General features: G+C 52.0%; 1 protein-coding gene across 1 annotated transcript in view; it reads right to left on the bottom strand.

Moving 5' to 3' along the window:
* The window catches only part of GIPC1 (GIPC PDZ domain containing family member 1), a 21141-nt gene extending 20317 nt beyond the window's left edge, over positions 1–824 (bottom strand). The window contains 1 exon segment of the mRNA XM_017851236.1: positions 714–824. The gene's annotated coding sequence lies outside the window, so the exon portion shown is untranslated.
* Between the last annotated feature and the right edge of the window lie 17524 nt (positions 825–18348).

Raw genomic sequence — 18348 nt, forward strand, 5'->3', positions numbered from 1 at the left:
AGTAGGGGTGGGAGGGGTAGGGGGCCGAAGCTACTCAGCAACAATTGAGCCATGAGTTATTGGTATCCAGTCTAGAGGCTGTGACTCCAGTTCTGGACCCTGGGGCATGAGTTCTAGTGCCAGATGTGCCAGTTACTAGCTGTGTGACCTTGGGCAAGTCACTCCACCTCTCTGGGTCGGCTGCCTCACCTTTTTTACAAGGCACAGCACCTCCCATTGAGGTGTTTAGAGTCAATGATCCGCATGGTAAATACCTGACACGGAAGCCCTCCAATAAACGCTAGCTAGAGTGGAGTTTTTCATGATTGTTATCCAGACGCTGGTTCTCACTGCGTCTCCCCCAGACCCTGGAGGGTTCAGACGCTGTTAGCTGAGGGGAAGTGCCCAGCAAAGGGTCAGAAACACCGAGCCCGCGCCTGTCCACGCTGGGATGGGGACCGTCCAGACGGGGGACGGGGGGAGGGGCAAGCCCAGAGCCCCCAGCCCAGCGTTGGGAGGCGTTTGTCCCCTGCCCCCCAGCAGGAAGGGAACTGCCCCCACCACCCCCCACTCCCGCTCTCCCCGGAAAGGGGCCTCCGACATCCCCGCGCGCAGCCTAGACCTCCAGTCGCGTCCACTGGGCCGGCCCCACCCTCACGATCGACCGGATCCTCGCAGGTCTGCGACCCCCGGGGGCCCGGAGCAGACACATCCTTCCCGCCCAAGTCACTCACCTGCGGCGGCGCCGCCGCCGCCTCCCCGTGCGCACCCGGCTCGGCCCTCCGCAAACTCCAGCCCGGGCCTCTCCCGCAGCGGCGCCTGGGGGGCGGGGCCGACGCCCGGGGCCGGCCAATCAGCGGCTGCCTCCCGGTGCTTGCGGCCAATCCGCGTCGTCCGCTTCGGGTGGACCCGACGGAAACATTCCAGAGGGATCCCTCCGCCTCGCCCGGCTCTTCCCGACTCCCCCCCGCGCCGCGAAGCAGTGGACCGTCCCGCCCTGCCTAAGCCGCGACGGGCTGTACCAACGGAGGGCTGAAGAGGGGGGGAGCCGCAGCTGGGCCCCGGCCAATCGCGAAGGAGGAAGGAGCCGAGCGGCCAATGAGAAGGAAGCTGGGGCTCCTGAACCACGTGCTGTCGGCTGAGTGTCCATCTGGGTTCCCTGGGTGGTGAGGGGCGGGGGAGTCAGGTGACCTAGGCCAGGTTTCCTGGAAAGGATTCGAACTTCCGACGTCCAGGAAAGCGGACCGTTTAGGAGGCTTGGGTAGGGGTCAATGGCAGCCCCCAACCCAGTTCCCCGCCCGGCGTCTTCTGCCCCAGCCCGGCCATCCTGGGAGGGGATAAAAGATGCATTCATTCTCTGGGGCGGGCGGGGGACCGACATGAATAGGGAGGGTCCCGAGTGTCCCTACTTCCTGGGCTGTACAATGGACATTCATTCACTCACTCATCAAATATTGAATGTGCTCCCTGCTCCGTGCCAGGCTCTGTCCTACCTCTGCAGACGCGTCAGTGAATAAGCCTAATGTGCTCCTGGTAGAGGTAACAGAGCGTGCGAAAGCCGAACTGAGCGATACAGTATGCTTTAGGATAGTGCAGTATCGTGGGAGCTAGTAAATCAGTGTGGAAAAGCAAGATGGAATGAAAGGCAAGGGTGAGATAGTTTATTTGCTTGTTGGTTTATTGGGCTCTTACTATGGGCTAGGTCACAGAGGGTGCGCAGCCAGCCTTTCATAGATCTGTCTCCTCCATCTGACTGTGAGGGTGGAGGCCAAGTCTGTCTTGTCAACCCCTCACTCTCACCTCAGGCTGCCGCACAGCAGATTCTCAGCAAACCTGTGTGGACAAATACAACAGGTAGTTTATAAGGAAGGGGGATTTATCAGGTGGGCACAGATCCAAGAAACAAGAGTCACAAATGCACCTGGACCAGGCCAGGACACTCGGTTCCCGAGACAGGAGAGATTTCCTTGTTCTAGTTCAAACCCAGCCACTTGTACAGCAACTGGGGCTGAATACCGTGTGTTCTGGGAACTGTATGTAGTTCCTGGAAGCCTCTAAGTGCTGAGACCCTGCTCAAGCTTCACAGAAAGACTGGTTCTTTGCAGTTCCCAGGGTGAGATGTTGTACATCTCAGCCCCACCAGGACCTGCAGAGGGGCAGACTGAAAGGGGAGATGGAACCTTGAGCTTTGCTGCTGAGGATTGCCTGGCCGGCCCCTCCCAGCTGGCAAACACTGAGATTGCTGTGGCAGGCCAGGCAACAGGCACAGCTATTGTCCCTCCCTTCCTGTTCTGCTGACCTCTGCCATCCCACTGAGCAATCAGTTGCCTGGGCTGGCCAGTGCCCTCTGTGTGACTGTGCTGCCTGCCCTGCTTGAGCCTGGCATCTGAGCTGCCCCCTGCTCACTTGGAGAGGACAGGATGCTGAGCCCAGGGTACAGCATGACTGAGGCTGCAGAGTCCTGAGCCAGACTCCACCTGGCTCCTGTTTCCTGATGAGGAAGTGCCCAGAGAAGGGGTGATGGGATTATGGGATTGCTCTAGACACAGAACAGCGCTGGGCACCTCCTTTCTGAATTTTTTTTTTTTTTTTTGAGACAGTGTCTAGCTCTGTCGGCCAGGCTGGAGTGCAGTAGCAGGGTCTCGGCTCACTGCAACCTCCGCCTCCTAGGCTCAAGCAATCCTCCCATCTTAGCCTACCGAGTAGCTGGGACCACAGGCATATACCACCACACCTGGCTAATTTTGTTGTTGTTGTTGTTTGTTTGTTTTTTTGAGACAGAGCCTCACTCTGTCGCCCAGGCTGCAGTGCAGTGGTGCAGTCTCAGCTCACTGCACCTTCCGCTTCTCATGTTCGAGTAATTCTCATGCCTCAGTTTTCTGAGTAGCTAGGATTACAGGCGTGCGCCATCATGCTTGGCTAAATTTTTTGTATTTTTAATAGAGACGGGGTTTTGGCCGGGCGCGGTGGCTCACGCCTGTAATCCCAGCACTTTGGGAGGCCGAGACGGGCGGATCACGAGGTCAGGAGATCGAGACCATCCTGGCTAACACGGTGAAACCCCGTCTCTACTAAAAAATACAAAAAACTAGCCGGGCGAGGTGGTGGGCGCCTGTAGTCCCAGCTACTCGGGAGGCTGAGGCAGGAGAATGGCGTAAACCCGGGAGGCGGAGCTTGCAGTGAGCTGAGATCCGGCCACTGCACTCCAGCCCGGGCGACAGAGCAAGACTCCGCCTCAAAAAAAAAAAAAAAGAGACGGGGTTTTGCCATGTTGGCCAGTCTGGTCTTGAACTCCTGGCCTCAAGTGATCCACCTGCCTCATCCTCCTGAAATGCTGGGATGAGCCACTGTGCACGGCCTGTTCCTTTGTTTATTTGTTTGTTTGTTTGTTTGTTTTGAGACAGAGTTCCACTCTTGTTGCCCAGGCTGGAGTGCAATGGAGCAATCTCGGCTCACTGCAACCTCTGCCTCCCAGGTTCAAGCGATTCTCCTGCCTCAGCCTCCTGATTAGCTGGGATTACATGCGCCCGCCTCCACACCTGTCTAGTTTTGTATTTTTAGTAGAGACAGGGTTCACCCTGTTGGCCAGGCTGGTCTTGAACTGAAGGCCTCAAGTGATCCACCTGCCTCATCCTCCCAAAATGCTGGAGTTACAGGCATGAGTCACTGCGCCAGGCCCGTTTGTTTGTTTTTTGATAGAGACAGGGTCTCACCATGTTGCACAGAGTTAGTCTCGAACTCCTGGGCTCAAGCCATCCTCCCTCTTTGGCCTCCCAAAGTGCTGGGATTACAGGTGTGAGCCACTGTGCCCAGCCCTCCTTCCTGATTTTATAGCTCAAGAGGAATGCCTAAAAGCCGAGGCTGGGAAGTCCAACGGTGAGCAGCTCAGATGTGAGTGCTACCTCTGTTCCTTTAAAAGAAAAAAGAGGCCGGGTGCAGTGGCTCACACCTGTAATCCCAACACTTTGGGAGGGCGAGGCAGGCGGATCACGAGGTCAGGAGTTCGAGGTCAGCCTGGCCTACGTGGTGAACCCTCATCTCTACTAAAAATACAAAAAATTAGCCAGGTGTGATGGCGGACGCCTGTAATCCCAGCTACTCAGGAGGCTGAGGCAGGAGAATCGCTTGAAACTGGAAGGCGGAGGTTGCAGCGAGTGGAGATCACGCCACTGCACTCCAGCCTGGGTGAAAGAGCGAAACTCCATCTCAAAAAAAACAAAAACAAACAAACAAACAAAAAACAGAAAAAAAAGAAAAAAATTCCATCCTTGAATGCCAGCTAACACATGCAGAAGGGAAGGTTGAGTGAGTTAGAACATCATTGTTTTGCCAGGTGCAGTGGCTGCAGTTTCTAATCCCAGCAACTTGGAGGCTGAGGCTGAAAGGATCGCTTGAGGGCAGGAGTTCGAGTCTAGCCTAGGCAACATAGCAACCCCTCCATCTCTACAAAAATGGTTGTGGTGGTGTGCGCCTGTAGTCCCAGGTACTTGGGAGGCTGAGGCAGGAGAATCACTTGAGTCCAGGAGTCTAGGCTACAGTGAGTTATGAGTTACAGCTTCTTATGTGCCAGGCATCATTCCAAGAACTCCCTGTTTATTAAACCATCTAACTCTCCTGATCACCCAGGTGCAGTTTTAGACATTGTATATTTATCCTCCCATTCTGTCATGTGAAAATTTGCTTCACCCACGATCTCCTTCATTGGAGGGAAATTCTTAATTTTGATATAATAGAACCCACTGTGAAGTTATATTAAGAAGGCTCGGCCGGGCGCGGTGGCTCACGCCTGTAATCCCAGCACTTTGGGAGGCCGGAGACGGGCAGATCAGAGGTCAGGGGAGATCGAGACCTCTGGCTAAACCGGTGAAAGCATTTCTATAAAAATACAAAAATTAGCTGGGCCATGGTGGAGGTGCCTGTGGTTCCCAGCTACTTCGGGAGGCTGAGGCAGGAGAATGGCGTGAACCCGGGAGGCTGAGGTTGCATGCGCCAAGATCGCACACTGCATCCAGCTTGGGCGACAGGAGCAAGATTCCGGTCTCAAAAAAAAAAAAAAAAAAAACAAAAATGGTTGGCTGGGCACTAGATCCACCTGTAATCCCAAGCATTTGGGAGGCTGAGGAGGGTGGCTTCCTTGGCACCAGAGTTCAAGACCAGCCCTGCGTACATAGTGAGACCTGTCTCTACAAAATAAACAAATAGGCCAGGCATGGAAGCACTGGCTATATCCCAGCTCTCAGGGAGCTGAAGTAGGTGGGAGGTACTTGAGCCGGAGTTCACGCATCCAGTAAGCTGGTGATCCACCATGCATTCCAGCCTGGGTTATTGAGCAGCCTATCTCCCAAATAACGGACAGGAAGGCTTTTCATCTCATGTGGCAATTTATCTTCAATTTTATTTTTTTTTTTTTTTTTTGAGACGGGTCTTGCTCTGTCCGCCCCGGCTGGGAGTGCAGTGCGGATCTCAGTCATGCAAAATCGCCTCCGGGTACGCCATTCTCTGCTCAGCCTCGGAAGTGCTGGGATACGGCGCCCGCCAACTCGCCTGGTGGTAAATTTTTTTTTTTTTTTTTTGTATTTTTTTTTGTAGAGATGGCGTTTCACGTGTGTTAGCCCCAAACAAAAAAACCAGATGTCTCCGATCTCCTGACCTCATGATCGCCGTCTCGGCCTCCCAAAGTGCTGGGATTACAGGCATGAGCCACCGCGCCCGGCCACTCTTCCACATTTTCTTTATTTTTTTGAAACAGTCTCGCTCTGTCACCCAGGCTGGAGTGCAAGGGTGTGATCTCAGCTCACTGCAACATCCACCTCCCAGGCTCAAGCGATTCTCATGCCTCAGCCTCCCGAGTAGCTGGGATTAGAGGCAGATGCCACCATGCCTAGCTACTTTTTGTATTTTTTAGTGAAGACCGGGTTTTGCTATGTTGTCCAGACTGGTCTTGAACTGCTGGCCTCAAGTAATCCGCCTGATTTGACCTCCCAGAGTCCTGGGATTGCAGGCATGAGTGAGCCACCGCACCTGACTCTTCCACATTTTCTTTTATTTTCCTTTGCTTTTTTGTTTTGAGACAGAGTCTCGCTGTGTCGCCCAGGCTGGAGGGCAGTGGTGCGATCTCGGCTCACTGCAACCTCCACCTCCCTGGTTCACGCCATTCTCCTGCCTCAGCCTCCCGAGTAGCTGGGACTACAGGTGCCTGCCACCATATCTGGCTAATTTTTTGTATTTTTAGTAGAGACAGGGTTTCACCATGTTACCTGGATGGTCTTGATCTCCTGACCACGTCGTGATCTGCCCACCTTGGCCTCCCAAAGTGCTGGGATTACAGGCGTGAGCCACCGTGCCCAGCCTCGTTTTTTTTTTTTTCTGAGACAGAGTCTCACTCTGTCACCCAGGCTGGAGTGCAGTGGCGCGATCTTGGCTCACTGAAACCTCTGCCTCCTGAGCTCAAGCAATTCTCCTGTGTCAGCCTCCCGACTAGCTGGGATTACAGGCTGTGCCGCCATGCCCGGCTAATATTTTTGTAGTTTTAGTGAGACAGGGTTTCACCATATTGGCCAGACTGGTCTCGAACTTCTGACCTCATGATCTGCCCACCTCGACCTCCCAAAGTGCTGGGATCACAGGCATGAGCCACTGCACCCCGTCCATTCTACGGTTTTACTTTTCCTGAGTCTTTATTTCATCCGTAGTCGACCTGAGGTTCTGGGGTAGAATTGTTTTTTCTCCATAACCTGTGCTGCTCACCAGCTCTGTGACCTTGTGTGAGGCCCATCCCCTTCTGTGCCTCTGTCTCCTCATCTGTAAAATGGAGATAATAATAATACACCCCAGCCGGGCGTGGTGGCTCACACCTGTAATTTTAGCACTTTGGGAGGCCGAGGCAGGTGGATCACTTGAGGCCAGGAGTTCAAGACCAGCCTGACCAACATGGAGGAACCCTGTCTCTACTAAAAATGCCAAAAATCAGCCAGGTGTGGTGGTGTGCACCTGTAATCCCCGCTACTCAGGAGGCACAAGAATCGCTTGGACCTGGGAGGTGGAGGTTGCAGTGTGCTGAGATCATGCCACTGCACTACAGCCTGGGTGACAAACTGAGACCTTGTCTCAAAAAAAGAAAAAGGCCAAGCATGGTGGCTCACGCCTGTAATCCCAGCCCTTTGGGAGGCTGAGGTGAGTGGATCACCTGAGGTCAGGAGTTTGGGACCAGCCTGGCCAACGTGGCAAAAACTCTGTCTCTAGTAAAAATACAGGCTGGGTATGGTGGCTCATGCCTTTAATCCCAACCCTTTGGGAGGCCGAGGCGGGCAGATCATGAGGTCAGGAGATCGAGACCATCCTGGCTAACATGGTGAAACTCCGTCTCTACTAAACATACAAAAAATTAGCCGGGCATGATGGCAGGAGCCGGTAGTCCCAGCTACTTGGGAGACTGAGACAGGAGAATGGTGTGAACCCAGGAGGCAGAGCTTGCAGTGAGGCGAGATCATGCCACTGCACTCCAGCCTGGGCGACAGAGCGAGACTCCGTCTTAAAAAATAAATAATTTGGCCGGGCGTGGTGGCTCAAGCCTGTAATCCCAGCACTTCGGGAGGCCGAGACGGGCGGATCACGAGGTCAGGAGATTGAGACCATCCTGGCTAACATGGTGAAACCCCGTCTCTACTAAAATACAAAAAACTAGCCGGGCGAGGTGGTGGGCACCTGTAGTCCCAGCTACTCGGGAGGCTGAGGCAGGAGAATGGTGTGAACCCGGGAGGCGGAGCTTGCAGTGAGCTGAGACCCGACCACTGCACTCCAGCCTGGGCGACCGAGCGAGACTCTGCCTCAAACAAACAAACAAACAAACAAACAAAATTAAATTAGCTGGGCACAGTGACGTGCACCTGTAATGCCAGCTATTCTGGAAGCTGAGGCAGGAGAATGGCTTGATTCTCGGGAGGCAGAGGTTGCAGTGAGCTTGATTCGGGAGGTGGAGGTTGCAGTGAGCTGAGAATGCGCCACTGCACTCCAGCCTGGGAGACAGAGCGGGACTCAGTCTCCAAAAAAAAATTTAAAAAAAAATAATAGTACATACCTCCTTAGGTGGTTATGAGCATGTTAGGATGAAGTGGGCTATTCCATGTCAAATGCCCCTGATGGTGGTAAGCACTTACTGCATACCAGCTGCTATTATTAAAATGTGCCGAGGGCACAACCACGGATAGATGCAATATGTCATAATGAATACATCATAGAAATTGAAACCTGTATTGGGGGACCCTTGCTGTGTGTCAGGCTCTGTGCTGGTCGCTTTTCATGTCTAATCTCACTGGATCATGTTGAGCTCCTGGGAATGGGACTGCTATCACCCCCACTCTACAGAGGAGGAGACTGAGGCTCAGAGAGGGGGAGACACGAGCTGAAGGATGCAGTGACGGATAGACGTGGAATCTTAGCTCCAACCCCAGGACATGAGCCGTCCCACTAGGGAGTGGGTTCTACTTTCTTCAACTTTGGGGACAGGGTGGACTGAGATGTGGGGGACAGGAGGGACAGCACCGAGGGACATAGCCCCAGGCAGATGATCCTGGAGACAGGGCTGAGTCCTGTGGCCTCAGGTTACAGCCCCAGCACTGTCACCTGCCTTTTGTTTGTTTGTTTGTTTTTGAGACAGAGTCTGGCTCTGTGGCCCAGGCTGGAGTGCAGTGGCGCCATCTCAGCTCACTGCAAGCTCCGCCTCCTGGGTTCACGCCATTCCCCTGCCTCAGCCTCCCAAATAGCTGGGACTGCAGGCGCCTGCCACCTCGCCCAGCTAATTTTTTTGTATTTTTAGTAGAGACAGGGTTTCACCGTGTTAGCCAGGATGGTCTCGACCTCCTGACCTCATGATCCGCCCATCTCGGCCTCCCAAAGTGCTGGGATTACAGGCTTGAGCCACCGCGCCTGGCCTTGTTTGTTTGTTTTTAATTCAGACAGAAGTCTTGCTCTGTCTCCCAGGCTGGAATGCAGTGGCGCAATCTTGGCTTACTGCAACCTCTGCCTCCTGGAGGTTCAAGCAAGTCTCTTGCCTCAGGCTCCGGAGTAGCTGGGATTACAGGCGCCCGCAACCATGCCTGACTAATTTTTGTATTTTCAGTAAAGACTGGATTTTGCCATGTTGGCCAGGCTGGTCTTGAACTCCTGACCTCAGGTGATCCACCCGCCTCAGTCTCCCAAAGTGCTGGGATTACAGGCTTGAACCACTGCACCCAGCCTGGCACCTGCCTTTGACTGCTGGGTTTTAGGAAGTGACACCCAGCAGCTGTGCACGTCACACTGTTTTCTAGAGAGGTCTTTGCAGCAGCAAAGAGAAACAAATGGCAACAGTGGTGATAAAAAACACCACACCAGCCCTTCTCCCTAAACTCCTGAGGTATTTCTCTGTCTTGCTTTCTCTATAAGGATGTCTCAGGGCATCTCAAACTGAACCCATCTGGAATTGAGGTCTTGATTGACACCCCAAATCTGCCCGTTACCCTGTCTTCCCCAGCATGGTGATAGCAATTCTCACTTTCAGCTGATCAGGCCCCAAACCTTGGAATGAGTCTTGACTACTACCTACCTTCCTTCCGCTCTCTCCTTCCTTTCTTTTCTCTCTCTTTTCCCCTCCCTCCCTCCCTCCCTCCCTCCCTTCCTTTCTCTTCTCTTCTATTTTTCTTCCTTTCCTTCTTTCCTTCCCTCCTCCCTCCCTTCCTCCTCCCTCCCTTCCTCCCTTCCTCCCTTCCTCCTTCATCCTTCCTCCTTCCTCCCTTCCTCCCTTCCTCCCTTCCTCCTTCCTTCTTCCTTCCTTCCTTCCTTCCTTCCTTTCCTTTTCTTCTCCTTCTCTCCTTACCTCTCCTCTTCTTTTCTTTCCTTCTTGACAGGTTTTGCCTTTGTTTACCCAGGCTGGAGTGCACTGGCAAATCGTTGGCTCCCTGCAGCCTCAAGCATCCTGGGCTCAAGCAAACCTTCCTACCTCAGCCTCCCAAAGGACCTGGGAGACCACCAGCGTACAGGCCATACACCCAGCTATTTTTTTTTTTTTTTTTTTTTTTTTTTGTAGGGATGGGATTTTACCATGTTGCGAGGCTGGGTTTCAAACTCTAAGCTCAAAACGATCCTCCTGCCTTGGCCTTCCAAAATGCTGGCGATTACAGGCGGCGAGCACTGACCCAGCCAACTCTTCCATCTCTCACCACCCCCCCCCCCTGACTCCAGCCGCTGTCAGGAGCATGTCCTTTGGAGCACTACTTTCTTTCTGTTTTTTTCCTTTTTAAATCCCAACTGGCGGCCGGGCGCGGTGGCTCAGCCTGTAATCCGACTTGGGAGCTGAGACAGGCGATCAGCGATCAGTTAGATCGAGACCATCCTGCTAACACGGTGGAAACCTCGTCTCTCCTAAAAAGTACAAAAAAACTAGCGGGCGACGGTGGCGGGCACCCTGTAGTCCCAGGCTACACGGGAGGCTGAGGCAGGGAGCGGAGAATGCATAACTCGGGGAGGCGGAGCTTGCAGTGAGCCGAGATCTGGCCACTGCACTCCAGGCCTGGGCGGACAGAGCGAAGACTCCGTCTCAAAAAAAAAAAAAAAAAAAAAAAAAAAAAAAATCCCAATGGGCAAGCAATGACAGTGAAACTCACAGACCCATCAGATATTTTAAAAAAGCTTTTCTTACAGGCACAATATTTTCTTTTCTTTTCTCTCTGTCTCTTTTTTTTTTAGACAGGGTCTTGCTCTGTCATCCAGGCTGAAGTGCAGTGTGCCATCATAGCTCACCATAGCCTTGACCTCCTAGGCTCAAGTGATCCTCCTACCACACCCAGCTAATTTTGGTATTTTTTGTAGAGATGGGGTTTTGCCGTGTTGCCCAGGCTGATTTTGAACTCCTGGGCTCAAACTCCTGCTTCAGCCTCCTCCCAAGTAGCTGAGATTACAAGAGGGAGCCACCTATCTCATCTCTGGCCCAATATGTAATTTTTTTTTTTTTTTAAGACAAAGTCTGGCTGTGTCACCCAGGTTGGAGTGCAGTGGCAAGATCTCAGCTCTTTGCAACCTTGGTCTCCTGGTTTCAAATGATTCTCAGCCTCCCAAGTAGCTGGGATTACATGACTGGCTGATTTTTGTATTTTTAGTAGAGATGACGTTTTATTGTATTGGCCAGGCTGGTCTTAAACCCCTAAGCTCAAGTGATCTGCTCTCCTCAGCCTCCCAAAGTGCTGCGATTACAGGTGTGAGCCACCGTGCCCAGCCCCAGGATGTATTCTTGGGTGGGTGTGGTGGTTTGTGCCTGTAGTCCCAGCTATTTGGGAGGCTGAGGTAAGAGGACGACTTGAGTCCAGGAGGTTGAGGCTGCAGTGAGCTATGATTGCACCATTTCACTCCAGCCTGTGCAACAGAATAAGACCCTGTCTCTAATAAACAAAACAAAACAAAGGAAAGCCAAACAAACAAACAAACAAAAAATCAGCCAGGTGCAGTGGCTCATGCCTGTAATCCCAGCACTTCGGGAGGCCGAGGCGGGTGGATTGCCTGAGGTCAGGAGATTGAGACCAGCATGGCCAACATGGAGAAACCCCATCTCTAATAAAAACACAAAAATTAGCTGGGCGTGGTGGGACACGCCTGTACTCCCAGCTACTCCAGAGGCTGAGGCAGGAGAATCGCTTGAACCCGGGAGACGGAGGTTGCAGCAAGCCGAGATTGCGCCACTGCACTCCAGCCTAGGTGACAGAGTGAGACTCCATCTCAAGATAAAAAAAAAATCCTGGACTACTTTCCCCACACCTGCTCAGACCCCTCCTGGTCCAGCCAGCCGCATCACCTCCTGCCTGGTGGTGGAGTGAGTGGCTTTGGTCCTGGTCCTCCCGCTCTGCCTTCATACCTACAGTCAGTTCTCAGCACAGAGGACGGGGGCGCCCGTGAGCACCCAAGTCAGGTCTCACTTCCCTTCTCTTCGGAGGACCTCCCCCCAGGAGGCCATGTGCCCCCAAAGAACCCGTTCCTGTAAGCCAAAGTGTTTTTTTTTTTTTTTTTTCAGTTGTCACGCCTGGCTACATTGATGTCCAGCATAATATTATTGGGGAACTTTGGGGCTCCATGTAGGCAAACCACTCAGGTCCCGGCTCTGACTTCTGGGTAAAAGCAAATCGGGCCTTGTCCCTCCTAACTCTCAATTTCTTTTCCAACTCAAGAACGCAGGGCCTGGCCTGTCTCTTTCCTAGATACACCCTGCCCTGCTGTCTCCTGTTCTCTTGGTTCCAGCCACACCAGGGCTGTGTTTGTGTGTGTGTGGATGGCCCTGTTGGGGAGTGGTTCCCGGATCCCCAGCCTGGGGGCCTCATCCCCAGGTCTCGGCTGCAGGAGCCCCTCCCTGCACCTTAACAAGCTCCTGTGCCTTGGCCTGTGTGTCCAAGGCCTGCCAGGCATCTTCCCCTCCACGCTGTGGTCTATGGGAAGTGGCTGGGTCAGTTTAATGAGTTAAACGATGCCCCACCCTAAAACATATGTCCACATTCCAGAACCTGTGAATGTGACTTCACTTGGAGTGTCTTCAAGGATGTAATTCAGTGAAGGATCTCGAGATGAGATCATCCTGGATTAGGGTGACTGGCCCCGAAATCCAATGACGGGTGTCCTTACAAGAGACTGAAAAGGAGAAGACACAGAGACACACAGAGGGGAGGGCCACAGGAGGGCAGTGGCAGAGATTGGAGCGATGCAGCTACAAGCCCAAGGAAGGCTAAGGATTGCTGAGTCCACCAGTAGCCAGAAGAAAGCTGTCCCCACTTGTTAATGCCAGGTACAGGGGCTCATGCCTGTAATGCCAGCACTTTGGGAAGTCAACACAGGAAAATCGCTTGAGCCCAGGAGTTCAAGGCCAGCCTGGGCAACACAGTGAGACCCTGTCTCTACAAAAAATTTTAAAATTACCCTGGCATGAACCCGGGAGGCGGAGCTTGCAGTGAGCCGAGGTCCCGCCACTGCACTCCAGTCTGGGTGACAGAGCAAGACTCCATCTCAAAAAAAAAAAAAAAAAAATTTACTCTGGCATGATGGTGCATGCCTGTGGTCTCAGCTACTCGGGAGGCTGAGATAGGAGGATCACTTGAGCCCAAGAGATTGAGGCTTCAGTGAGCCGTGATTGTGCCACTGACTTCCAGCCTAGGCAACAGAGTGAGATCCTGTCTCAAAACAAACAAGCAGGCTGGGTGTGGTGGCTCATGCCTGTCATCCCAGTACTTTGGGAGGCCAAGGTGGGCAGATCACCTGAGGTCAGGAGTTCGACACCAGCCTGGCTAAAATGGTGAAACCCTGTCTCTACTAAAAATACAAAACATTAGCTGGGTGTGGTGATGTGTGCCTGTAATCCCAGCTACTTGGGAGGCTGAAGCAGGAGAATCACTTGAACCCGGGAGGCGGAGGCTGCAGTGAGCTGAGATCACGCCACTGCACTCCAGCCTGGGCGACAGAGTGAGACTCTGCCTCAACACCACCACCACCACCACCAACAGCAACAAATTACTTGTCGTTTGAAGCCACCCAGTTTGTTGTGGCAGCCCTAGGAAACTGAAACCCACAGGTGTGTTTCCTGGGAGACTGTGAGTTTCACAAGCTCCCTCCTCCCTCCTCTACCCCAGATGGCCAAATTTTCTGCTTGGCGCATCTGCTGGGCCTAGCACTGAGGTGTCCCTCAGGAACTGTGCCCATAGACTAGTCTGCAAATCATGAAGTAGGAACAGGTCCCCCATGCCAGGCGCAGTGGCTCACGCCTATAATCCCAGCACTTTGGGAGGCCAAGGTAGGAGGATCAACTGAGGTCAGGAGTTCAAGACCAGGATCAACTGAGGTCAGGAGTTTCACCACGTTGGCCAGGCGCGGTGGCTCAAGCCTGTAATCCCAGCACTTTGGGAGGCCGAGACGGGCAGATCACGAGGTCAGGAGATCGAGACCATCCTGGCGAACACGGTGAAACCCCGTCTCTACTAAAAAAATACAAAAAACTAGCCGGGCGAGGTGGCGGGCGCCTGTAATCCCAGCTACTCGGGAGGCTGAGGCAGGAGAATGGCGTAAACCCGGGAGGCGGAGCTTGCAGTGAGCTGAGATCTGGCCACTGCACTCCAGCCTGGGCGACAGAGCCAGACTCCGTCTCAAAAAAAAAAAAAGAAAAGAAACCACGTCGCTACTAAAATTGCAAAAATTAGCTGGGCTTGGTGGTGGGCACCTGTAGTCCCAGCTACTCAAGAGGCTGAGGCATGAGAATTGCTTGAGTCTAGGAGCTCTGTAGAGGTTGCAGTGAGTTGAGATCATACCACTGACCTCCAGCTTGGATGACAGGGCACAACTCTGTCTCAAAATAAATAAATAAATAAATAAAATAAAAGAAAGAAAGAAAAGAAACAGGTCCCCCAGGAAAGAGGGGCTCTCCCCGAGTGAATATCTGCTTCTCCCTGGTAAGAGAGCTGAAGGAATTGGGCCATGGGGGTGGGGTCCCTGTGAAGGGTGGTGGGGACTACCAGCAGACCCCAGGGCTGGGTCATCCTTCCTCTGCACATACAGTGACATGAACTATCATAGGAAAAATGTTGCAGGTCCTCTTGTCTGAATCACTTTGTCACTTAATTACTCACTTAACAAACACTCAAAGGGTCAGTTCTCAGGCAAGCGTCACTCTGGCAACTGGTGATGCAGATTATTAGGATGTAGTTGGTGACCTCAAGGGAACTCGCAGTTGCCAGAAACTGGGGGACGTTTTTTAGTATTCTCCTGCAGTTATCTCTCCTGCTCCCCTGACAAAGAGGGAAGGTGTCTCACCTAATAATCACGGAGTTTGAGAAATCAGGCTCCGCTTCCTCTCGGGCAAGTGTGATGTCAACAGACTATGAAAATACTTTCAGCCGGGCGTGGTGGCTCACGCCTATAATCTCAGCACTTTGGGAGGCTGAGGCGGATGGATTGCCTGAGCTCAGGAGTCCGAGACCAGCCTGGGTAACACGGTGAAACCCTGTCTCTACTAAAATACAAAAAAATTAGCCGGGCGTGGCAGCACGCACCTGTAATCCCAGCTACTCGGGAGGCTGAGGCAGAAGAATCGCTTGAACCTGGGAGGCAGAGGTTGCAGTGAGCCAAGATTGTGCCACTGCACTCCAGCCTAGGTGACAGAGCAAGACTCCGTCTCAAAAAAAAAAAGTGCTCTCAGGTCTGTGGGACAGAAGATGAATGCATGTTCTTTAAGGCCTAGAATTTTTTTTTTTTTTTTTGAGACAGAGTCTTATTCTGTCGCCCAGACTGGAGTGCAAGTGGTGAGATCTTGACCTCAGGTGATCCACCCGGCTGAGCCTCCCAAAGTGTTGGGATTACAGGCACAAGCCACTGCACACAGCCAAGGCCTAGATTTTAATAGAGAATATAGATAGATGCTTCTTGTTTGTGTTGTGCCATTTTTAGGTGTTTTTTTTTTTTTTTTTTGACGGGGTCTTGCTCTGTCACCGAGGCTGATGTGTAGTGGCACCATCTCAGCTCAGTGTAACCTCCACCTTCTAGGTTCAAGCGATTCTCCTGCTTCAACCTTCAGAGTAGCTGGGATTACAGGTGCCTGCCACCACACCTGGCTAATTTTTGTATTTTTAGTAGACACAGGGTTTCAACACGTTGGCCAGGCTGGTCTCGAACTCCTGACCTCAGGTGATCTCTTGCCTCAGCCTCCCAAAGTGCTGGGATTACAGGCATGAGCCACTGCACCTGGCCCATTTTTAGTATTTAGTGGAAGTCTGGTGCATTGAGATTTCTTTTTTCTTTCCTTTTTTTTTTTTTTTTTTTTGAGACAGAGTTTTGCTCTGTTGCCAAGGCTGGAGTGCAGTGGGGCAATCTCAGCTCACTGCAACCTCCGCCTCCCAGGTTCAAGCACTTCTCCTGCCTCAGCCACCCGAGTAGCTGGGATTACAGGTGCCTGCCACCACGCCCAGCGAATTTTTGTATTTTTAGTAGAGATGGGGTTTCACTATGTTGTCCAGGCTGGTCTGAAACTCCTGACCTCAGGTGATCCACCCGCCTTGGCCTCCCAAAGTGCTAGGATTACAGGCACGGGTCACTGTGCCCTGCCCAGCTTGACTTTTAGATATAATATTTTAGTTTTTAGTAGAGATGGGGTATCACCACTTTGGCCAGGCTGGTCTCGAACTCCTGACCTCAAATGATCCATGCACCTTGGCCTCCCATAGTGCTGGGATTACAGGCATGACCTGCTCCACCTGGCCTGGGACAGGTTTTCTGCTAAGTGCTTTAGATATATTTGCTAATGTTATTCACACTTGCTCTATTCCTGGCCTGGATAAAGCGCTTCTCAGGGATTAGCTGTCTGAGTTCTAGCTCCAGGAGAGTGAGAAAGGAGGGGCTGCGATGTATGATTAGTTCTGTTATACATGGGAGGAAACTGAGGCTCTGAAAGGTTTTGTCATTTGTTCAAATAAATGTGGTGAGCAGAACTTGGACTTGGCACCCCCTCACCCCAGAAGCTGGGTTCTTCATGGCTATGTTCTTTTGCTTCCTAAATGTACTACCTCACCCAGATGCCACAGCATCTCTATGAGAGCTGAGCTGCACTTCTGTTTCCCGTTTCTTCTGCTTTTTTTTTTTCTTTTTCTCTTTTTTGAGACGGAGTCTTTCTCTGTTGCCCAGGCTGGTGTGCAGTGGTAGGTTCTGGGCTCACTGCAGCCTCCACCTCCCAAGTTCAAGCGATTCTCTTGCCTCAGCCTCCTGAGTAGCTGGGATTACAGACACCTGCCACCACACCCAGCTAATTTTTGTATTTTTAGTAGAGACGGGGTTTCACCCTGTTGGCCAGGCTGGTCTTGAGCTCTTGACCTCAAGTGATCTGCCCGCCTCGGCCCCCCAAAGAGGTGGAAAAAGCATGAGCCGCCACACCTGGCTAACGCTCAGCCAATGTTTTAGGAGGGTGGGTCACCTGAGGTCAGGAGTTCGAGACCAGCCTGACCCACATGGTGAAACCCTGTCTCTACTAAAATACAAAATTAGCCGGGCGTGGTGGCGAGTGCCTGTAATCCCAGCTACTCAGGAGGCTGAGGCAGGAGAATTGTTTGAACCCAGGAGGCAGAGGTTGTAGTGAGCTGAGATGGCACCATTGCATTCCAGCCTGGGTGACAGGGTGAGACTCTGTCTCAAAAAAAAAAAAAAAAAAAAAAGAAAAGAAAAGAAAAGAAAAAAACAAAAACAAAAACAAAAGAAAGTGATGGAACTAGGACTCAAATCCGGAAGCAAGTACTATGTGAGAGGAGTCAGGGGTTGCCAAACACTAACTCAGGTCTTCACACCCATCTGGGTGGGCCTGCCAGAATAAAGGTGTGGAATAGAACAGGAATGAGGAAGCTCTTTATGTCACAGCATCTTGTGCGAGGAAAAAAAAAAAAAAAAAAAAAGCAGAATGTACAGTATGTACTCCTTGTGTTTTAAAAAAAGAAAAATGTATTCCCTGCAGCATCTCAGGAAAGGCGCGGGAGAGACTGGGAACATTCGTACCCGGTTCGGGGGTGTGGGATCGGATGGCAGGGTGGGAGGGAGGACTTTCACTCTCTGTATCCTTTCCAGTGTTGTATTGTGATTACACAGTCAAAAAATAAAACTGAAAATTTAGAAATTGTGTTTATGCTTATGTAAGCACAGACTCATCTCTTGGAGGAAGCACAAAATTAAAAAAAAAAAAAAAACGAAAAAAAGGCCGGGTGCAGTGACTCACGCCTGTCATCCCAGCACTTTGGGAGGCTGAGGTGGGCGGATCACTTGAGGTCAGGAGTTTGAGACTAGCCTAGGTCAACATGATGAAACCCTGTCTCCACTAAAAATACAAAAATTAGCCAGGTGTGGTGGTACGCGCCTGCAGCTGGGAAGCTGAGGCAGGAGGGTCGCTTGAACCTGGGAGGCAGGGGTTGAAGTGAGCCTCGACTGTGCCACTGCACTCCAGCCTGGGTGACAGAGCCAGACTCTTTCAAAAATTAGAAAAGGAAAAAAAAAAAAAATCTGTGATGCCAATGCTTTGTCTATTGTGGTGCAGTAGGATGGGGAACTTCAGGGCCAGGAGAGGGATGGGAGGACTCAGCTTTTCACCATAGGCCAAATGGACCTATTGGGTGCTGTCCTATGATTACATAAAAATAAAACACTGCTGGTATAATGGATTGTAATGCAGATGGGTGAACGAATGAGTCAATTGCATGGTACTGTCATGGAAGGAGCTCTGAGACCTCATTAGAGAGGCAGCATGGAAAAGTAAAATAAATCCATTCAAGGGGAATCCAAGGCTGAGTCTGTAATCCCAGAGCTTTGGGAGGCCAAGGTGGGAGAATCACTTGAGGCCAG

The sequence above is a fragment of the Rhinopithecus bieti genome, unplaced genomic scaffold, assembly GCF_001698545.2.
Source record: "Rhinopithecus bieti isolate Rb0 unplaced genomic scaffold, ASM169854v2 scaffold_33432, whole genome shotgun sequence".
Classification (NCBI taxonomy): Eukaryota; Metazoa; Chordata; class Mammalia; order Primates; family Cercopithecidae; genus Rhinopithecus; species Rhinopithecus bieti.